Consider the following 22,488-nt stretch of genomic DNA (forward strand, 5'->3'; position numbering starts at 1 on the left):
TTATTTCCTCCCTTCTACTAACTTTGGACTTCATTTTTTTCTCCTTTTTCTAGTTCCTGGAGCTGTAAACTTAGATTGCTTATTTGAGATTTGTCTTGTTTCTCAAGGTAGGCATGTATCACTATGAACTCTCCACTTAGGACTGTTCTTGCTGCTTATTATAAGTTTTGGTATGTTGTTTTTTCATTTTCATTTGTCTCAAGGTATTTTTTTATTTCACTTTTGATTTTGTCTTTGACCCTGTAGCTGTTCAGTTGCTAGATGAAAATGTACTTTTAAGCATTTATCCTAAATATATATTTGCCATTGTATGTAAAAAAAAATGTATCTATCAAGGTGTTCATTTTAGTGGGATATTAGTTACAGTGAGAACCTATATAAACAACTGAAATGTCCAAAAAAAATGTACTGGTAAAATAAATGGTGCATTCTTATAATATTTATGAGATGATTTCTTTTATCATGGTAAGATATATATATATATATATATATATATATATATATATATATATATATATATATCATGATATATCTATCATGATATATCTATCATGATATATATATCATGATATATATTTAAATAGATCCTTAATATACTATTAAGTGAAAATAAAACGTTGTAAAGTAGGTTCTCCACTTTGTAAAGCAAGTAATATTTTTATGTCATTTTTCTGTTAGTGGCTCCCTTTGTTTCTTGTTCTCTCTGCCTACATAGAAATAACACACTAAAAAACAAATATGTGCTCAAAACAAAGATTGAAAAACTATACACCAAATAATTAGTGGTGGTCATTTCTGAAAGATTAAGCAAGCCACTTCCTACTTTTTTCCAATTTCTCTAATGTTTTAACTTTTATTAACTTAATGTGTACTGTCCTTTAGAAGAAATAACTTCCATATAAACAAAAGTATATTCTGAAATGATTGAGTAGAAAATATGTTAATCAATAGGTTTATATACATATAAGCCTATTCTTTGAAGCAATGAGTAGACATTATCAACAACTACAATTAAAGAAAAATAAGAGCAAAAAACAATATCAAAAGTAGGAGAAAGAATATATAACAGATATGACAGAAATTATAAAATAACACATTATTATGGTAATAAAGTAGAAGTACCTATATATTTTTTCCTTAAATTGATTTATTACAACTTAAAAATAACCCTGAGCAATAACTATAAATATTGATACAAAAATTCAGTTAGATACAACAATGGTACAATACATTTATGGGAAATTATTTGAAAAAATGTTATGGACCAGATTACATTTCTTTTCAATACTATAGAAAAAGACTCGCACTATGCAAACTGTTGTATAAACACTGTTAAAACCTGAGCATTGAGCCTGACAAAGTAAGCAAGCACAAAAAATATAGAATGGTAAATGTCATGTTGGAAATAGCATTTTAGGAAAATGGATTTGGGCAAGAGGTATGAAATGAATTTTGTGTGGCAGAGGTTAAAGTGTTTATTATAGAAAATTCTCTCTGACACTTTTCATTGGGGATTTCAGTATCTATACATTTTTCTCTTAGGTCAATGTGCTTCTTCAGAACAGATGTCTCCAATTCCCACTTGGAGGATATAAACTTGACTTCCAGAATTCTTGGAACATGATGGGATGTGTGGCTAATGGTGTTAATATTGAAAAAAAAAAAGACAGGATGAACTTTAAATTCTTGTATTCTTTGTCTCCAAATTTTAAAGCTAGGCAAATGATGGAATGAAACTACTCATAACAGAAATATGGAAATTAGGGATTAAGGCTAATTTGAGAGCAACAATAATAACCTGTGCTGTTGAATTTGAAATGATGTTGAGAAATCAAGTGAAAATATCGGTCAGTGGGCATATGGGTATATGGGTGTTACTTAAGTAGGACTAAATTTAAAGTTAAGAGGATGTTATATTTATCATTCATTACTTATTGTTATCTTAAACCGTATATGAATATTTTAACAGCTAACAGTATTGTTTTTCAGTACACACTGGTATCATAAAGAGAAAAAAAAGAATGCCTAATTCCTAGCCTATTTCTCCTTTTAAATGCATTTATAATATTCTGATGGTCATTAATAGTATCAAGAGTATTAATATTATCAAGAGTATTACCTTTATCTAAATATACCAAAACAATGAAGACACAAAAAACAAGGTTTAAGATTGTAAAAAACAAAAACAAAATATGCACTGGCAAATTAGTGCAAAGACTGATCCACTGAAGCTATTAATATAAAGACTATGGAGGCTTATTTTCACATGAAATGTTTAGTAGAATCAGAACATCAGGGCGGCATGCGCAGAGGGCATTCTTCCTCAGCAATGAGGATTATCCTCTGTATTTGGCCACTGCTACCGTTTAGATGTTTGCTGTGATGCCATCTGTTAAGGTTGATTGTGCAGTGACCTTAGGCAGTCTGAAACCTGTTCAACTGAGCCCATATTAGAGTTCTGGGTGGAAACCAGGAGGACAGATGGTAGGGTTGGAGATGAGGAACTTGTTTGTTACAGCTGATGAAAATCATTCTTCTTGCCAAAGCCATTAAATGTGATATCCTTGGCACAGCGTTTCTCAACAAATAGGGTGTCCCAATCGGTGGGTTAGCTGCAGGTGAATTGAAGTATTCAACAGTCTCTGACTATTTAGGTTTGCCTAGTTCTTTACTTTTGCATCCCTGAAATCCTAAGATTAAGTCGATGTTCAGCAATAGGACACTGTGTGCTCAGTTAAGTACAGCATTTCACATATGTAGTTTTAAACATACATGTACAACTGGTAATACAAACTGGACTATAAATCTGCAGCTAATTAAAATATTTTCAATCTAATGTGACCAAATAGAAAAGAAAAACTCCTATAAGGAAACTGAATAAAAATTTTCAAATAAATCAACTAACTTTTAATATCCATATACATGTATTATGAAGACTTCTCAATTCCAATCATTTAATAAAATGTATTAAAATACAATTAAAATTTTATAGGAAATAAATGTGTGTATGAACAGACACCATTATTGTTACAAAGTGGTATTTATAACTTGGGAAGCCAAAAATCTTGCCCATCCACAGATTTTTTCCCTCTCCAAATCTGACAGCGTTAAAATGCTCTCTTGTAAAATTCATATCTAAGATATGTAAACTAAAGATAATTTAAAAGCATTTTCTTAAGCAAAGGATATTTACAAACAAAATTCAATATGAAAAAAGTGAACAGTATAAATATATCAACTTATATAATTAAAAAAAAATGTCTGGGAGAATCTTTCACGAATCAAATCTCTTATGTCTGAGTATACATATCAGATATACATCTTATTTTAAATATAGCTGGGCAAGTAGTATGACATCAGTCTATGGGTAATACATTTCAGTAATCTGTATTTTAAAACACGCATATGTTACCAAAGAAATACATATTTCATTTTATTGTTTGTGTAAATACCTTTCTATTGTTGTGCAACTTTTCCCCCTTTGGTTAATGTATCTCGGAGAGCTTCCTGTCAGCACACTGAGTTTTTCAGTCTTTTGAACTGCATACATGCATCCATAGGATGAATATCATGTGATTTATTTAGCCAGGTCCATGTGAGTGGACATGTTGGTTGTCATCAGTAATATTTCTTCTTCTTTTGTTTATTATTGGTCATGTTTCAGAGGCATTCTTATATATACTGATTGTGCCCATATTGAGTATTTTCTAGAGAACATATATTAAAATGTGATTTTGCTATGAAAGAATAGGTGAACCTTTGACATTAATATTTCCATATCTCCCTCCAAAGTGTCTCTACCAATTTAAACTCCTAGCAGCTGTGTATAAGATTGCTACTATCCTACAAAGTTGAAAATAACTAATCCTAAACAATGTTTTGATTTTTGCTAATTAGATGTTTGATAAATATATATGATTATTGTTTGCATTTGTATTTCTCTATTAAGATGAGTATGTTGCTTTTCCCTCTTTAATCAATTAATGTGAGAGGTTACTCATTTATTCATTGGCACGTCTGTAGAGTCAATAGATATGTATTGACTACTTATTTTTGTATAAGGCACTGATTATATAATGGTGAGTGAAGCTGAGACAATGCCTGACTTCTCAGACCTTATAACACAGTGAAAATGTTACAAATAAATTTTATTGATAATTAGTATTTATAATCGTTTAATCTTCTCCAAGTCTGTGGTTATTTCCGTTACTGATTCTGTTACAATTGTGGGTTTGCTATTATTTTGCCCTTGATTTTATTTATTTTGTGTTTGAAATTTATCCATATTATTGTGTATTTCGTCCTTTTTATTGTTGAGTAGTATTCTATTGTACTAATATATTAAAATATGTTCATCTATTTTTGTTGGACATTTGGGTTGTTTTGGTTTTTCTGTTGTGAATTAAGCTGCTATGAACATGCTTTTATAACTTACTTTTGTAGGCATATATTTTTATTTCTCTTGGAAATGTACCAAGAAATAGAATTATGTGGTCACAGAGTAGATGCATGTTTAATTTTGTGAGAAATTACAAAACAAAAATTTTCAAAGTCATTGTACTCTTTCTTTTACTGTCCTACCATTAATATATGAGATTATTCTATATCCTTACTAAAAATTGTTGATGTTAGTTCTTTTAATGTAGGCATTCTTGAGTGTATGCCGTTTTATGTCTTTATGATCCTAATTTACATTTCTCTAATGGCTAATGGTATTCAGCAACTTTCTATGTGCTTATTGGCCATCCATACATCTTGATTTGTGAACTATCTGTAGCAGTTTTCTTGCTTAGTTTCAATTGGTATTTGCTTTTCATTATTGACTTGTGGGTGTTCTTCGTATATTCTGAAAATAAGTCCTTTTGTCAGATATAGATATAGATATGGATATGGATATAGATCGATATAGATGTAGCTATCGTGTGAATATTTTCTCATTTTATGTGGCTCGAGGTAGCAATTGACATTCTTCTTAATATAAGGATAATAATTATAAGATAATTTTCCATTTGGTGAGGACTTATGTACCAAATGTTTGAACACATAAATTAAACACATTATGTTATAAAATTTTCACAACGATATCAGAAAAATCTGAGAATTTAGTTGAGATTGTTATTTTTCATTATTAATGTAAATTTAGCATTATATTATTTTATTTATCATTTTATTTTTTTGTATAATACTTTATTCAAAACTTTTTAAGTTTATATTTTTTGAAAGGATAGAATCTTTTATTGAGAATGGTTTCCTCTTTAGGGAATGGTAAGCACATGGAATTTTCATGGTCATAGTAGTTTTTTTATCTTTCTTCTCTATATTCTGAAATAATTTGTGATGCCAATCTTCACTGTTTCCATTAAGTATTGTTGGCATAACTCCATTGAGTTTGTTTCCTCTACAATCACATATTTCATCTATGATTATTTTTCTTTTCTCAGTTTTTCCCCATACTTCTGTTTACATACATGCAATTTCCTTTTGAATCACTGAAAATGTGAAATTTGGGAAATTTTTTTCCGCTTATTTTGGTAAGTTCTTTTCCAAAAGGGACATTTCTTAACACCTCACATATTAGGCCCTTCCTTTAAACTCCTGAATCAGCGTGCTCCTTCTGTTAGGAAGGCATCTGTGATTGTATAGAATTTGGCATTGACAATGGATTTTTGTCAAAGAATCTTAATCTTGCCTAGGCACAAGGAAAATAGGCAATTTTCTAATAATTTTCTAGTTATGGATTCTGTAGCCTGTACTGATAAAGGAGGCTGCATAGGCATAGAAAATACTTCCAAGTTATTTTGTCTTCCAGGATTATTCTAGAAGCCTAAATTAATAATGTGATATTCCCTCTTTAGACAGACAACATTCCCTTAACAGACAACATTTATGGGAAGGCCAAATGTTAACAAGAATGTTGTTTATACTATGTATGTGAGAGATTGTAAGTACAGTGTAGAATGAGGTCCAGGGTCAGTTCAAACCAGTGTGCTTAGAACAATTGTTAAAGATTCAGATACAAAAGATTCCAACAGATCTAATATTTGCATCCCACTCCCTGCCTTCCCTTTCCATCCAGTTCCCCATACCCTGATCTGTAGGTCAAGGGCTCTGTCATTATCTTAGGGAATAGCAGAAAAACCGTCAGACTTAGAAACATATATTCTGGGCAGACATCCCTCTGGCATGATGAGGCTCTGCCCATAAGGCACACAGGTTTGCAGTACCTGGATTTCAAAAACCTAGATTTTGACATCTACTCTGACTTGAGTCAGCACTTTTCTCTAAACTATCCTATGACATACCATTAGTGGGGTCCTTGCATTTTACCCTTCATCCCAACACTCATTTTCAGGCAGGTTTCTTATTCTCTTCACTTGATTGTTCCATATCTCACTCTGGTTTAATTTATATCCAATTTCTTGAAATGTCATATGTGGATGATACTCTCCGATTTATTGCTGGACTATAAGATTTGTCCTCTTAATTGATCATTTATGTGAGTGTCAAATACATGGACTTGTTGGAGAGCAAGAGAGAATCCCCCCACTTTACCCTTGTTTAGTTCTTCTGGCTGGACTAGTCATAAAATAATAAAATTGACACAGACTAGATTAATAGGAAAATAAACAATATAATATGTGCTCATTGGAAAATCACAATATGATGCCCAGCTTATTAAAATGAGGCTCAAAGAAGTGATTGAGCTAGGCACCTTTATATACTTTTTAGACAAAGAAACATTTCTGAGAAACTGACAGGACATAGAAAGCTATAAAGGAATCTAAGCAGGTTTGGGTATTTGTTAGTGAGGAATCTAATCAAGGTTTGGGCTTGGGTAGTAGATTAGACAAGGTTTGTTTACACAGGGTTTTTTGACTGGATTTTATAACTCTTTTGATAAGTTTGTCTCTCAGTCCTTCAGGAGTGGGGAGGGTACCTATCATGGAGATTTATTACCTTTTAGGAGGACAGAAAAATGTCAGAGTGCTCTTCCTGCTCTTGCTGTTGCTCAGGTGATTTTAGTTCAAAATAATCAATATGACATTGTGGGCTATCTTGGGGCAGCCTGCCCTGGGCCCCAACAAGCTCAAACTCTTATTTTGGACAGAAAATACTTTATGCATTTTAGAAAATGTTTTTTTTCATTCTTGCAATAGTTATATTTTAGAAAGATGTTCTTGACTCAGAAAGTTCACCTTCTATTACCTGTCATGTTTTCTCATGAAACTAGTGATTTTTCACCATTAGCGACTCCTTGGAGAAGGAAGGCTATGCTCACCTAATTTGGCATATAGTTAAACAGGAGATTTGTGTAGCTTGAATACCTTGGATCTAAAAGGAAAATAATCCACAATAATTTTGCTTTTTTGTTACTGAGATCTGGAAGCCTGAGAAGAGGTGAAGAGGCAGATGAGACCACAGAAGTGTCTTAGTCTGTTTCCTGGGTTTGGAGCGAGTGCTCACTAAAGAGCAAGGCTTCACAGGATGTGCCCTTTGTTTGGGATAACCCTTGTGGAAGAATCATACCTGGGGTCTTAGACCTCTGGTGGGATCTACATCTTATCAATTTCCAGGGACAAGGAGAATTGTGTGTGTCCACAAGGCATTGTAGCCTAAATTTAACCCTCTTAGTTATGGCACGTCAGCTAATTCCCACCAGATTCTATAACGTTGTAGCTATCCTGCTTTTTCAGGGAAGTGTGGTTGTGCATTAAGCCATCATCTGTTTGAATGTAATTTCAGTGGCACCAAGTGTGCCAAAAATTCCTCAGTTTCTGACTTGTGTTTGTATATTCAGCCACAGTTTCTAGTTCTGGTATAGAGTTAGAAAATACTTGTGTATTTGATTGCATAGGCAATAAAATAGTGATTATACAGCACAAATTCTAAAAGTTGACTATGTTTGAATTCAGTCTCTGCCAGTTATTTAGCTTTGTGGACTTGGACAGGTTGTTAAACCTCTCTCTCTAGGGTTTATTTTCTATATTTGTGAAATGGGGATAATAACTGTTTAATAGAGTTATTGTAAGGGTTAAATGAATTTATTTACATATACATATATGTATATATCTAAATCTATCAGTTGCTAGCACATAGTAAATGTTATATATTTACTATTTTTATCCTTCCCACTCAAATTTGAGTTAATAGTACACGTGGTCCTCCACTTTCACCTCCAACATGTGAAAAGAGCTTGGAATAAATACAACACTCACACACTCACACACCCACACCACTGAGACATATCATTTTAAGACTGCCGGAATCCAGAGACAAAGAAGAAATCCTGAGGGTAGCCAAGGCAAACAATATAAAAGAACAAGAATAAGATTTACATCAGACTTCCCTTCAGAAACCATGCAAGCAAGAAGAGAGTAAAGTGATATGTTTAGTGTTGAAAGTAAAAACAAAACAGAACAAAACCAAACATAGAATTCTGTATATAGTGAAATTATCTTGCAAAAATAAAGGAGAAAGTCTTTCTCTTAAAAACAAAAATTGGAGGAATTAATCACTAACCGGTTTGCCCTATAAGTAATGTTGAAAGAAGTATATTAAGTACAAGGAAAATCATACAAATCAGAAATTTGGATAGATATGCATAAAGGAAGAATGTCAAAGAATAAATAAAGGTAAATAAAATCTTTCATTTTTCCTTTTCTTAATGTTATCTAAATATAACTGTTTAAATCAATAATTGTTGCAATGTATATTGTATTATAGTATACGGATAAGTGCAATGAATGATGGCAATGTCACAAGGGATACTCTGTTTTAAAGTACGTACACTATATGTGAAGTCATAAAGTATATTTGAAGGTGGGTTTAAATAATGTAAAATGCATATTGTAAGCTCAAGAGAAAACAGAAAAAATCATTCAAAAGCATAAATGGCATGCTAAGAGAGCAGATACTATTGAATCATACTAAACTCTTAATTAAAACTGTGTAAGAAAAATTGAAAAAAGAAACAGAATAAATGCAACAAATATAAAACTATTACTAGATGTTAGATATTAATCTGACTATTGTAATAAACACTATAAATATTAGTGAACTAAATATAGCCATTAAAATATATTCTCAGATTGGATAAGCAGGTTTCTATCAGAAGTAAAAAAAATCAATTAAAAACTCAGGTTAAAAGTAAAGGTATTGATAAAGATACCGCATGATAATCCTAATTGAAAGAGGAGAATGTGCTTTTATTGTTATCCAGACTCTACATGTACCCTCCTTCCTATGACATCAGGGAAAAGTTACTGATGTATCTATTATCATCTTTGAAGTTACTCTTCCTCTTATTCTTTTTTAAGTGAAATCATCAGCATTACTCAGTCTGTTCTCTGATCTGCTTCTGAGAAATTTCCACATTAATTTTACTCATTTTTTTTTCTAAAGCCTAAAATTCCTGCCTTCTTGAAGTCGGGTTTAACCACTTTCTGTATGTAAACGAGTCAGAAGTTTAATAACCATGATTTCAATGAGAGTCAACAGTGTTGACATGGCTGTCAAAAGATAGCTAATGCATTATTAGGTTTTATTAATAGAAATGTAGTGTTCAGAATAAAGAGGGAAATAGTTCTATTGTTTTGTGCACTAACCACACCATCTGGTATACTGTTTTCAGTTCTGGGCAGCACATTTAAGAAGACATTGACAAGTGCACAAATACATTCTGAGATGGGTGACCAAGATTTTGAAGCCACTTCAAGTGAGGATATTTTGAAATATTTAAAACTAAAAATATTGTAGGAAAGAAGTATTAAATGTCTAAATAAAATTTGAAGAACTGACGTTCTGGAAAAGCAATTATACACAGGTGGTTGTAGTAAGGGAGATGCTTCATTTCAGAATAAGGAGAAACTTCCTAATAATGTAACTACCCATCTTTGGAATAGACTGTGTTCTGAGATAATTATGAACAACCTGTCATTTGAAGCATCTGGAGAATGGATGTCAATATGCCTGGAATATTGCTATACTGGTTGGGCTCTTTGCAGCATTATAGAATTTGAGCTGGATGACCTCAAAGGTCTCTGCCAACTCTGTGCTTCTATTGAAATGCCTTTGAAATTCTGCTGTCCGTCAGCCAATGAAATGAGTTCTTGTTAGCCTGAAAGGTTTTTTTAAATCCTTTTTCTTTAGGGCCCCCAAAATAGCTATATAACTAAACAAATAAGAAAAATAAATGTCTCCTCACAATTAAGTCAAAACTTATAACACCTAAAAGTAACAATTCAAGTTGTGTGTGTGTGTGGTAAAAGAGATCTCTTGAAGACACTGTATACAATTATAAAGCAATTATTTTTATAATTATAAAAGCATTTCATTCATAAAATACAGATATAGATAGAATAATCCTTTGTAATTCTACCACCCAGTGATGAATGTGGTTAATATATTTTTTAATGTTCTTGTCATATATGGACTTTATTATATTGAGGTACATTCCCTTTATACCCACTTTGATGAGAGCTTTTATCATAAATGGATATTGAATTTTGTCAAATGATTTCTCTGCATCATGAGATGAACATATGGTTTTTATCCTTCATTTTGTTCATGTGTTGTGTTGTATTGATTTATGTATTGATTTGCAGATGTTGGACCATCCTTGCATTCCTTGTTAAATCCCACTTGATTGTGGTATGTGATTCTTCTAATAATGTATAGTCATGTGTCACTTGATGAAGATGTATTCTGAGAAATGTGCTGTTAGCTAATTTTGTTTTTATGCAAACATCATAGAGTGTACTTACACAAACCTAGATGGCATAGCCTATTGCTCTGTAGGGAAAGAAAAAACAATCTTCCCTCTACCCTTCTGGGTTCTTGGCTAAGACATTCCTATATTAAGGACAGATTGACAGATGAAAAACAAACAAAAATATAATAACATGTATACTTCCTGTGTACATGGGAGAGACCCAAGAAAACTGAGTAATTCCCCGAAATGGCTAATGCCACCACCTTAAATACCATCTTCAGCTGAGGATAAAAGAAGATATTGGGCATATAGGGAGTCAGTTATGGTAGGTTATCAGAAAAAGCACAGTAAATGAGGGTAAGGTTGTTACGTAGATTTAAGTCTTTACCTTCTGCATTGATGAGAGTTTCTAGAGATAAGATCATCTCCTTCTTGGTACAGCTAGGGAGAAACCCTTACAAATGAAGATTGCCCTTACAAACATAAATGTTTTTCACAAAGGATAACTTCTATTTGGTTTCCAGAGCTTCTCCCATATCTGCTTTAAAAAAACAAACAAAAAAAAACCAAAACCTAACCAGCCTAAAATAATCCTTATGCCAAAGAGACATATTTTGGGGGGACAACTTCTGTCCCCTATAGCTCCCAGGCTATGAATCTGTACAGCATGTTACTATACTGAATACTATAGGTAATGGTAACACAATGGTATTTGGGTAATGTTTTATACTACAACACTCTGATGGCAATGAAGTCACTAGGCAATAGGAATTTTCCACCTCTTATAATCTTATGGGATTACTGCCATATATGAAATTCATTGTTGACTGAAACATCATTATGTAGCACTTGACTGTATTATTGAATTAAGTTTGCTAATATCTTGTTAAGGGTTTTTTATCAATGCTTATCAGGAATAATGGCCTATAATTTTCTTTTTTTATGGCATCTTTGTCTGGTATCTGGGTAATGCTGGCCATGTAAAATAAATTTGGAAGTGTTGCCTCCTCTTTTAATTTTTGAAAGAGTTTGAGAAGGATTGGTATTAATTATTCTTGAAATGTTTGGTAGACTTTACCAGTAAAACTGTGTGGCTGGACTTTTGTGTGTTGGGAAGTTTTTGATTACCGATTGAATGTTCTTATTAGTAATCTTGTCTGTGCAGGTTTTCTATTTCTTCAACATTTAGTTTTGGTAGGTTATGTAGCCATTTCTTCCAGTTTGTCCAATTTGTTGGCATATAATTATTCATACTAGTCTCTTATAATCCTTTGTATTTCTGGTATCAATTTCAAGTCATGTTCATTTCTGATTTTATTTGAGTCCATTCTCTTTCTTTTCTTGGCGGGTCTAGCTAAAATTTTGTCATGTTGTTGATCTTTTCAAAGAAACAGCTTTTAGTTTCATTGATCTTTTCTATTGTCTTTTTAGTCTCTATTTTATTTATCTTCATGCTAATATTTGTTACTTACTTCTGTCTACTAATTTTGGGTTTTGTTTGTTCTTTTGTGTCCTACTCCTTGAAGTATAAAGTTAGGTTATTTGTGATTTTTCTTTTCTTGAGGTCAGCATTTATTGCTATGAGCTTCTCTCTTAGAATTGTTTTCGCTGTGTCCCATAAGTTTTGGGGGGTGTGTTTTCATTTGTCTCAAGGTAATTTTTTTATTTCCCCTTTGAGAGCTTCTCTGACCTATTGATTGTTCAGTGGCATGTTATTTAATATCCACATATTTGTGAGTTTTCCAGCTCTTTTTCTTGCAACTGTTTTCTAGTTCATACTACTGTGGTAGTAAAAGATGCTTGATATGATTTCAATCTTCTTAATTTTATTAAGATGCATATTGTGGCCTGGATGTTCTATCCTAGAGAATGTTTACTTGAGAAGAATGTATATTCTGTTGCTTTTTGGGTAGAATGTTCTGTATTTATCTGTGACATCTATCTGATATAATGTGTCATTTAAGGTCAATGTTTCCTTATTTACTTTCCGTCTGGATGTTATATCCATTGATGTAAGTGGGATATTAAACTTCCCTACTATTATTATATTGCTGTTTCTTTCTTACTTTAGGTCTGTTCATATTTGCTGTATATATTTAGCTGTTCCTATCTAGGGTGCATAAGCATTTTAAAATGTTATATTTTCTTGTTGGATTTCATTATATAATGCCCTTTTTTGTCTCTTATTCAATCGTTTTAATGTTTATTTTGTCAGATACAAGCATAGGTACCCTAATTTACTTTTGGTTTACATTTGCATGAAACATCTTTTTCCATTCATTCACATTCAGCTTGTGTGTGTCCGTATATCTGAAATGAGTTTCTTGTAGGCAACATGTAGAAGAGTCTTGCATATTCATTTAGGTTTTCTAATAATAATCTTATTGGTCTGCAAATACTGACAGGTTTACTGTTTTCTTTCAAGTCACTATGCAATAAACAAATGTTTTCCTTGGTACCTGATTATGACCTCAAGCAACGATGAATAGAAGTGTTGTCAGCTAGCATTCTTCTCTTATTCCCAAACTTGGAGGTAACATTTTAACATGTCACTATGTCTAATTTCTAATGTAATTTTTTTACAAACCCTGTTCCAGATAATAAATTTGGAATCTATTTTTGTCAGCCAGTCTACAATTGGATGTAATATATCTTTTATCTAAATAGTTCTAAGAATGTCTTTGCATATTTTGTTGTCCCGGTTTAACTGTGATGCTCCTACATATAATTTTTTGTATTTATCCTGCATGGGGTTCATAATGCTTTAATCCATGGCTAATTTTTTTCAGTTTTAAAAAAAAAAATTAGTCATTGTCTCTTCAAATATTGTCTGTCTTTATTTCCTGTCATTTTTCTTATGGTTCCCTGTGCTCTGCCAAAATTTGCCATCTTGCTTTATAAGTTTTCAGGCATATTAAACATTGTTATTTTAATTTCTAATGTATCCAAAACATATCTAGAATATCCAATGTACTATTTATATAACCTTTGTATAACATATATTCATTTCATATATGTAATTATAACCAATTTCTATTAAAGTCAATTTCTAGTATACTTAGATTTTCTGTGCATGTATTTCTGTTGTTCATCCCCCTTTTTTTCAGTATGCCACAGATTCTTTTCTCCACATCTGCCAAAAATTGCTAAATTTTTGATTCAACTAACATTGCATATAAAAATGTAGATAATTTGATGCTTTGAATCAATGTTAGTTTCTTCCAAAACAATTTCTTGTTTTGAATTGCATTAGCCAAAGAAATAGCTATTTTATATTGCCTAATCCAATCTCAGGTGACTTAACCTTGGGGGCTTGTCTATTTTATCTCCTACCTTGCTCCTCTGCTATAGTCTCTCTAGGGTTTCAAGCTGAAAATAAATGGGTATTTTCCCAATTTTTTTTACCCTTAACTTCTAGGATGAAGCTGTTATCTAGGAGTTCTATAACTCACTTTTCCCCTTAGAATGGGTCCCTTTTGCTTCTTTATCAGCATGAGCCAGAAGAAAGGTCTATTTAGTTTCTCAGTCTCTAAGCAGCAATTTATAAACCGGCATTGGGTAAAAGTGGAATCAAAAGTCAGGTTTCTCTCCTTGGACTACATTCTCTTCTAGATTACCCCGCAGAATTCCTCACCTAATTGGTATCTCTCATTTCCCTTCAAACATATTAAAAATAATTTTTCCTCTTTTTTCTAGTTATGTTTACGGTAAATGTTGGTCCAAACCACCACTTCCTCTACCATAGGCAAGTAGGTTATATAATTTTTCAGTTTTTGAAATGTATTTTTCCCATTACAGTTCACATGCAATAATATATGAGTTTCAGGTGTAAAATAAAATTATTAGACATTTATAAAACTTATGAAGTGATCATCCCTTAAGCCTTGTACCCATCTGACATAACACATAGTTATTACACTGTTGCTGACTATATTCCCTATGTGTATTTTACATACCTGTCACTATTTTTATAACTGGCTATTTGTGTTTCTTAATCCTTTCCTCTTTTTCACCCATCCTCCCAATTTCCCTCCCATCTGGAGATCATCCCTTTGTTCTCTGTATGAGTATTTTATGGCTAATAATATTCTATTTTATATATGTACCACTTTTTTCTTTATCCACTTATTTATTGATGGCCACCTAGGTTGCTTTCACATCTATAATGAACATAGGGGAGCATATGTCTTTAGTATTACTGGTTTGGTTTCCATGGATAAATACTCAGAAGTGGAATTGCTGAAACATGGTAGTTATATTTTTAGTTTTTGAGGAGCCTCTATACTGTCTGTTTTCCATAGTGGCTTCATCAATTTACAAGCCCACCAACAGTGCACAAGTGTTCCCTTTTCTTTACATCCTCATCAATACTTGTTTGTCGATTTATTGATGATAGCCATTCTGACAGGTGTGAGGTGATTTCATTGTGGACTTAATTTGCATTTCCTTGATGATTAGTGATGTTAAGTGTATTTTCATGTGTACTGGCCATCTCTAGTTCTTCTTTGGAGAAATGTCTATTTGGGTCTTCTGCCCATTTTTAAATTGGATTTTTTTTGTTTGTTTGTTTTGATGTTAAGTTGTATGAGTTCTATAAACCCTTATAGGATGTATCATTGGCAAATATATTCTTCCATTCAGTAGGTTGTCTTTTCGTTTTGTTGATGGTTTCCTTCACTGAGCAAAACTTTAGTTTTATATATTTCCATTTGTTTATTCTTTCTTTTGTTTCACTACCCTGAGGAGACATATCAAAAAAGTATGGCTTAGACTAATGTCAAAGCATTTACCGCCTATGTTTTCTTCAAGGAGTTTTATGGTTTTGTATCTTATATTTAAGTCTTTAGTCCATTTTGAGTTTATTCTTGTATAGGTGGTAAGGTGATCCAGTTTCATTCTTTTGCATGTGTCTGTCCAGTTTTCCCAACACCATTTATTGAAGAGACTGTCTTTACCTTTATTCTTGCCTCCTTGTCATAAATTAATTGACCATATAGAGGTGAGTTTATTTCTGGGTTGTCTATCCTGTTCTGTTGATCTACATGTTTGTTTTTATGCTAGTACCATGCTGTTTTGATTACTATAGCCTTGTACTATAGTTGGATATCAGACAGTGTGATTGTCATGCGGGGGATCCTGTTTGCTGCACCAGGTGTCGTGCAGGGTGTCCTGTGGTGTCTCAGCTCCCGCTCCCCACATAAGAATCAGGACACGGTGAGGCCAAAAAGGAACACCCATGAAGCCATAGATAGGGGAGTCATACCACTAGAGTCTCGCTGGCGGCTGGGTTGGAGACACAGGAAGCAAGAGCCACACTGTCTGCAACCTGCCGTCTACTTCTCTGCAATCCGCAACCCACACCCCGCCGTGCTAACTGCAATCTGCGCTTGCTAGCTCAGCCACCATCTTCTTGCTAGCCTCCATTTTTCTGCTAGTGTAGCCACGGCAGTTATATTAGTGGCCAGTGGCTCACTAGTTACAGCTGACGGCCAACTAGCCACAGCTGATGGCCATCCAGTCACAGTTGATGGCCATTTACTACCTGAGCCAGCACCTTTCCACGTGAGTTTGAGGGCCTGGAAACTGCACTCCTGGCTCTGTCCCCACAGTGATACCTCCAACTCTGTTCTTTCTCAAGACTGCTTTAGCTATACAGGATCTTTTGTGGTTCTATATACATTTTAGGATTACTTGTACTAGTTCTGTGAAAAATCTCATTGATAAGGATTGCATTGAATCTGTAGATTGCTTTAGGTAGTATAATCATTTTAATGATATTATTCCTTCCAATCCATGAGAATGGTATATCCTTCCATTTATTTTTATCTTTTTCCATTTCAGTCATCAATGTCTTATATTTTTCCAAGTGCAGGTCTTTTACCTCCTTGGTTAAATTTATTCCTGATATTTTATTCTTTTCATGCAATTATAAATAGGATTGCTTTCCTAATTTCTCTTTCTGACAGCTTATTATTGGTGTATAAAATGCAACTTACTTCTGAATATTAATTTTGTATCTTACTACTTTACTGAATTCACTTGTCAATTCTAATAGTTTTTTGGTGGAATCTTTGGTCATCTCTGTACATAGTATCATGTCATCTGAAAATAGCGACAGTTTTACTTTTTCCTTTCCACTTCAGATACCTTTTATTTCTTTTTCTTGTCTGATTGCTGTGGCTAGGACTTCCAATATTATGTTGAATAAAATTGGTGAAAATGGACAACCCTGTCTTATTCCTGATCTTAAAGAAAATGCTTTTTAGTTTTTATCATTTAAAATGATGTTATCTGTGGTTTTGTCATATATGGCATTTATTTTGTTGAGGTCTGTTCCCTCTATACACACTTTGCTGATTTTGTCATAAATAGATGTTGGAATTATGTCATGAATTTTCTGCATCTATTGATATGACCATATGATTTCTGTTTTTCATTTTGTTTATGTGGTGTATCACATCAATTAATTTGTAGATATTGAACCAGTTTTATATCCTGGGAATAAATCCTACTTGATCATGGTGTATGACCTTTTCAGTGTTTTGTTGAATTCAGTTTGGTAATATTTTGTTGAGGAGTTTTGCATCTATATTCATCAGGGATATTCACCTGTAATTTCTTTTTTGTTTTTTTTGTGGTGTCTTTATCTTTTTTTGATATCACAATAATTCTGGCTTCATAAAATGAGTTTGGGAAGCTTCTCTCCAAGTTTTTGGAAGAGTTTGAGGTTAGTTATTATTTTTTGAATATTTGTTAAAATTCACCTGTAAAACCAACCAATCCAGGGTTTTTCTTTGTTGGAAGTATTTTGATTACTGATTTGGTTTTATTAGAAGTTACCTGTCTGTTCAGATTTTCTATTTCCTCATGATTCATCCGTGAAAGAATGTATATTTGGAATTGCTCAATTTCTTCCAGGTTACACAACTTATTGGTGTATAATTAATTGTTCATAGTATTTCTGATAATCCCAACTGAAAGAAGTGGCAGTGGTTCTTTCAGTTGGAACTTGTTTCTTGGTTTCCTCACTTTGGCTGACTCCCTATTTCTCTATATTACAGAGATTGAGTACGTCTCCATTCTTGGCAGAGTGTCTTTATGTAGTAGGTGTCCTGTGGGTTGCAGTGGTACTGTCTCCATTGTCAACTGAGTCAGGTGCTTTAAGGGTGTCCCTTATGTGTGTTGTATGTGCCCACCTGTTATCTTTGAGCCTTGATTGCTGTTGGCACATAAGTGGGTGAGATTAATCCTTATGCTGACTCACTATGAGGGCTGGTGGTGACTACAGTGGGTAAGCTATTTTGCGGGAGGTAACCCCATGGAGTGGGAGTTGCTCTGGCAGTGCTCTTTTGTCAGCCAAGTCCACCCTTTGGGTGTATCATTTGTGGAGCTGGTTGGGTGGTTCTCTGGTGGGTCTGAAGACAGCCACTGGGATTGTTGGCTCTGGAGCCTCTTGGAAGGGGCTCCAGTGCAGGTCAAGGTCAGCCACTATTTGTCCCAGCCTTGGTGCTACCTGCTGGGAGCCACAAAGTGATCTGTGGTTGTTTAACATTTCTGGTGGGCTTGGAGGCACTTCAGAGAGGTTACTCTGTGAATTGTGGCTGGCTGCCACTAGTGCTGAGCTTGGGACCCTCTGGTGGTTACCATAATGTTAGCTGAGGCCAGTTGCCACTGTGCCAGGCTTTTAGCTACTTAGTTGAAACTATATTCCAAGCCAACACTGGCTGAAGCTTATGTTAGACTTGGGGACACCTGATCAGAGTTATAATTCAAGCAGAGAGTGGTCACTGTTTGTACTGGGCTTGGGGCTACTGAGCAAGAGGTACAGGGCACCAAGGCCAGCTGCTACTTGTTTGGGTTTTGTGGAGCTTTGAGAGGTTTTAGGAAAGTCCACAGTATGAGCCAAGGTAGGCTGCTCATGTGGAAAAGCCACTGGAAGTGGTTTGGGTGGGGAATAGGGTAGGGCAAACAGTGTTAGCCCAATTAATGGAAAGCTCATATTTGGTACTGGGAGGCTGGCTGGGAGGAGTACACAACAAAGGAGCAATGATGCCTGCCAGCACTTCCCTCCCTGAAGCTAATCAATTCAGTTTCTCCCTGTGTGTCCTTTGTGCTTTTTGAGTTTCTGCCCCTGCACTGGATCCCACAACAAGTGAGTTTGTGAGTGAGGGAGTACATGTTTGGGCCCCTCAAGAAGAATGCCTGGACTCCAGCAGCCCCTTATCTCACTGGATGCAATCCCCACTGTGTTTCATAGCCAGATGTTATGGGGACTCCTCCTACCAGTCTCGTTGTGGCTTCTTTATGTCCTTAGTTATAGGACTTTTGTTCAGCTAGTCTTCAGGTGGTTCTCAAGGGTTGTTGTTCTATAATTTAGTTATAATTTTAATGGGAGGAGACAAGTACAGCATTTACCTACTCTGCCATCTTGTCCAGAATACTGTATAATTTTTTCAGAATACTGTATAATTTTTTATTCAAGTATTTCATTCTCTGAAGACCTAGAGATAAATGTTCACCAGGAAAAAAGACCGAAGTTGGTAATGCCAGGTTTTGGCTAGAAAATCATCATTCATAAGACTAGTGCGAAATATGTCTACCCTCTGTTTTGCTTATAGTCTGCTTAGCTTACTCTCACCTAGTTTCCTGGGGAAAAAATGTTGTCCCTGGAGAGATGTTTGATAAAACTAAATATTGTAAAAATTTGAACATGGCGGGGAAGCTTCATGGAAAAAACATCATGCATAAACTTTTGTTCTCATCACTGCTTGGTCCTTCCTCAAGTAGTTAAATAGATGAACAAAGAACAGCAAGCAAGAGTAACAGATTGAGAAGACTATAAAAAACAGATTTGTAAAGAATAAACAGTTCTATATTTTTACTGAATTAAGTTATAAGCAAATGTACTAGTTTGAATGGCCTAGATTTAGCCACAGTAACAAATGACACCCAGGCCCTACGAGTTTATTTTTTGAAATAGGTATATTCCATTAATAGGTATATTCATGTTGCATGCTTAGCATATGTCAGCTCAAGGCTTTCCTCTTAGTCACTTCAAAATTTAGACCGATTACAAATTCATTGTGAATCAGGGGTAAGAGGATTTTAATGTTTCCTTGAGGAAATGGCATACATTATATTTCCTTAATGTCCAATTCAAAATCCCATCATCATGAAGAACCTAGAGCGAGACAGTCCATCTTTCCATATGTTTGCATTACAGCATGATGAAAATATTTAGTGATCAATGGGTGTACTGTGATAGTCATTAATGCTCTGTAACAAATATTTCACTCTCTCTGCTTTCCAGGCACTAAATCGGAACTCAGCCTTTGAAGTTACACACCATGGGTGGCGTCAATCAATGAAAGATGAATGAAAGTGATATTCACCCAGATGTTTAAAGATTCAATAAGCAATTTTATACTTTTTCCTTTTCTGTCTTACAGTGTTCCAGGTCAATCCATCAACTTTGATCTTTGGGGTGAGGATGACAGAGGTTAGAGGCCCAGCCAACATTTAATGGACATGTAAGATGAGTAAGAAATTATTCTTAGTTTTTTAGAGTTACAAAATAAATGCTTTGTGCTGTTATGGCAGAATAATTTGTGTGTCCTAACTGACTCAGCATAGAACATAAAATACCCATGTATGGTACAGAAACCCTCGTTTAACATTGTCGATAGGTTATTGGAAATGTGGTGAAATGACATAAAACCTAATTTAACATAGGCTCATTGATATAAATGAATGTTAAATTCCTACAATATCTCATCAACATTAATGAAATAATGTTGAATAAAATGACATTATTTGAGAATCTGCTGTATTAAGATTTTATTTCAAGTTGACCAAACAGAAAGTGAAAAGTAGAAATGTTATTTATTTAATAATTTCCTTCCTTGATTTGGAAGTGAAAACTGAAATATTTTTCCCTATACTAAAATGTTAAATTTAGAACTTGTTTTCAAATTGCATTACATAGTGTGAAAATAAATCCTTTTTCAAGAAGTGTTAGTTTTATCATTAAAACTAGCAATTTATAACAGTGGATACTTGCAAACAGCAATAAGATCTTAGCACAGTGATTTTTTTAAAAAAACTAACTGACTAACTTTGACAAAACTTTTTTTTTTTGAGAATCACTATAACTCAATCTTGATTATCATGTTGACCCTGACAGCCTTAATGTTTCCATAAATTTAAACTTTATATAGCCTTACTCCTGACTCTAGGCCCTGAAATGCCTCTTTTTAGGGTATTTTCTTTAGAAAACTTGTAATTATAAACATTTTCTTTGCCCATTTGAGGTCTAGTTACATCTTTTGAAAAGCCCCTTGCCAGTTTTATAACACAGGATTGTCTTTCTCAAAGACCTAGAAGTCATCATTTTACAATGTAATCATCAAGGAAGATAGCTCCTTCATCTCCCAGCTTCTGTTGGGAGGGTAGGAATCTAACTTCCTTGGGTATCAATTAGTCAACACAGATGGCCTAATCCCAGAGTAAAAAAAATATTTGGAAAGTTGGGACTAACTCAATGTGCTTGACCTTATCCCTTAACTTCCTCCCAAATGTCCTCCAATACTTGTTCACTAGTTCATCCCAGCTTTTGTATTCCCTCTAACCACTGGAGTTGGGTTGAGACTGCATTCTGGGACCTCTCTTGTAAGAACCTTGAATAAAGTCTTAGTCTGATGAATTATTTTCTTTGACAATATATATTCCTTACTAACACACTGTAGCTCAGTGACTTTCAATGATAATCCTATTTTTACACTGTTGACAGTAATTTAGCAATATATACAGTTTGTCTGGTAAAGATTTCCCTTCTTTCTTTCCTTATTTAAAGGCATTACCAAACAAGAAAAATGAGAAACAAAAACTCCATCATTTATGAAACCGGAAAACACCTACCTATAACTGTTAAACTTCAAATATATTAAGAAAAATTTCTAACTGCAATGAATATTTGACTGAAGTAAGAAAGGGAACAGGAAAAGTTGCCAATTGCTGAATACATAAGGCAAGTACTTTCTGGGGGCAAAACTAGTTTATTTATGTATGTATGACCTAGTGTATATTTGTATATCTGCCATACACATAAACCTTGGACTATATCACACTTTGCTGTGAGTCAAAGACACTGCCATTATTTGGCCTTCAGCAAAATTGATCCACTCTTGCCTACCCCCATTCTCCCTAAAATAACTTTAAGTGGAAAATGTAAATAGAACAATGGTCTCTTTGGTATATGATTTTCACCAATAAGTTAAAGTAGCTATATACTATTAAAGGCAACCTTGAAGTATGTATTTAAAATAGCCACTATTCACTATTTAATGTCTGATTTTGGAACATTATTTTGTTTCTGGGAAACAGTGTCACAATTGAAAAATGGGTCAAAGGTTATTGGTAAATGAGATTTTGAAAGCTCAGTCTCATCATTAATAACTATCGAATTTAATTATACATAAATATTTTTGCAAAAAAATGAAAGGATTTATATAAGTTTCAGTGCCATTCAAAAAGTTTAAAAGCTTTTAGTGAATAATTTCAAACATGTCTTCTGCATCACACATTATTAAACCATTTAACCTATGTGTAATGTAGCAGACTACAGTTTGTGAATCTAATTCATCAAGCAAAACTTTGAACTGCCTGTGGTAGTTAATTACTATAACCAGGATGTAGTAATTTTAATGTAAATTAGTTTCCAATGAATGATGCAATTAATATCTTAAGTAAATGTCTTTGCAAAATGTCACCAAATCAGA

At 33.8% G+C, this 22,488-nt stretch overlaps 1 long non-coding RNA gene across 1 annotated transcript in view; it reads left to right on the forward strand.

Moving 5' to 3' along the window:
- The window catches only part of LOC141570618 (uncharacterized), a 424,578-nt gene extending 402,517 nt beyond the window's left edge, over positions 1-22,061 (forward strand). The window contains exons 8-9 of the long non-coding RNA XR_012494826.2: positions 20,161-20,241; positions 21,564-22,061. This is a non-coding gene — a long non-coding RNA (uncharacterized LOC141570618). The remainder of the gene's footprint in view (positions 1-20,160; positions 20,242-21,563) is intronic.
- The last annotated feature ends 427 nt before the right edge of the window (positions 22,062-22,488 follow it).

Source organism: Rhinolophus sinicus, chromosome 3 (genome assembly GCF_057876585.1).
Source record: "Rhinolophus sinicus isolate RSI-liver-muscle chromosome 3, RSI-T2T, whole genome shotgun sequence".
NCBI classification, from domain to species: domain Eukaryota; kingdom Metazoa; phylum Chordata; class Mammalia; order Chiroptera; family Rhinolophidae; genus Rhinolophus; species Rhinolophus sinicus.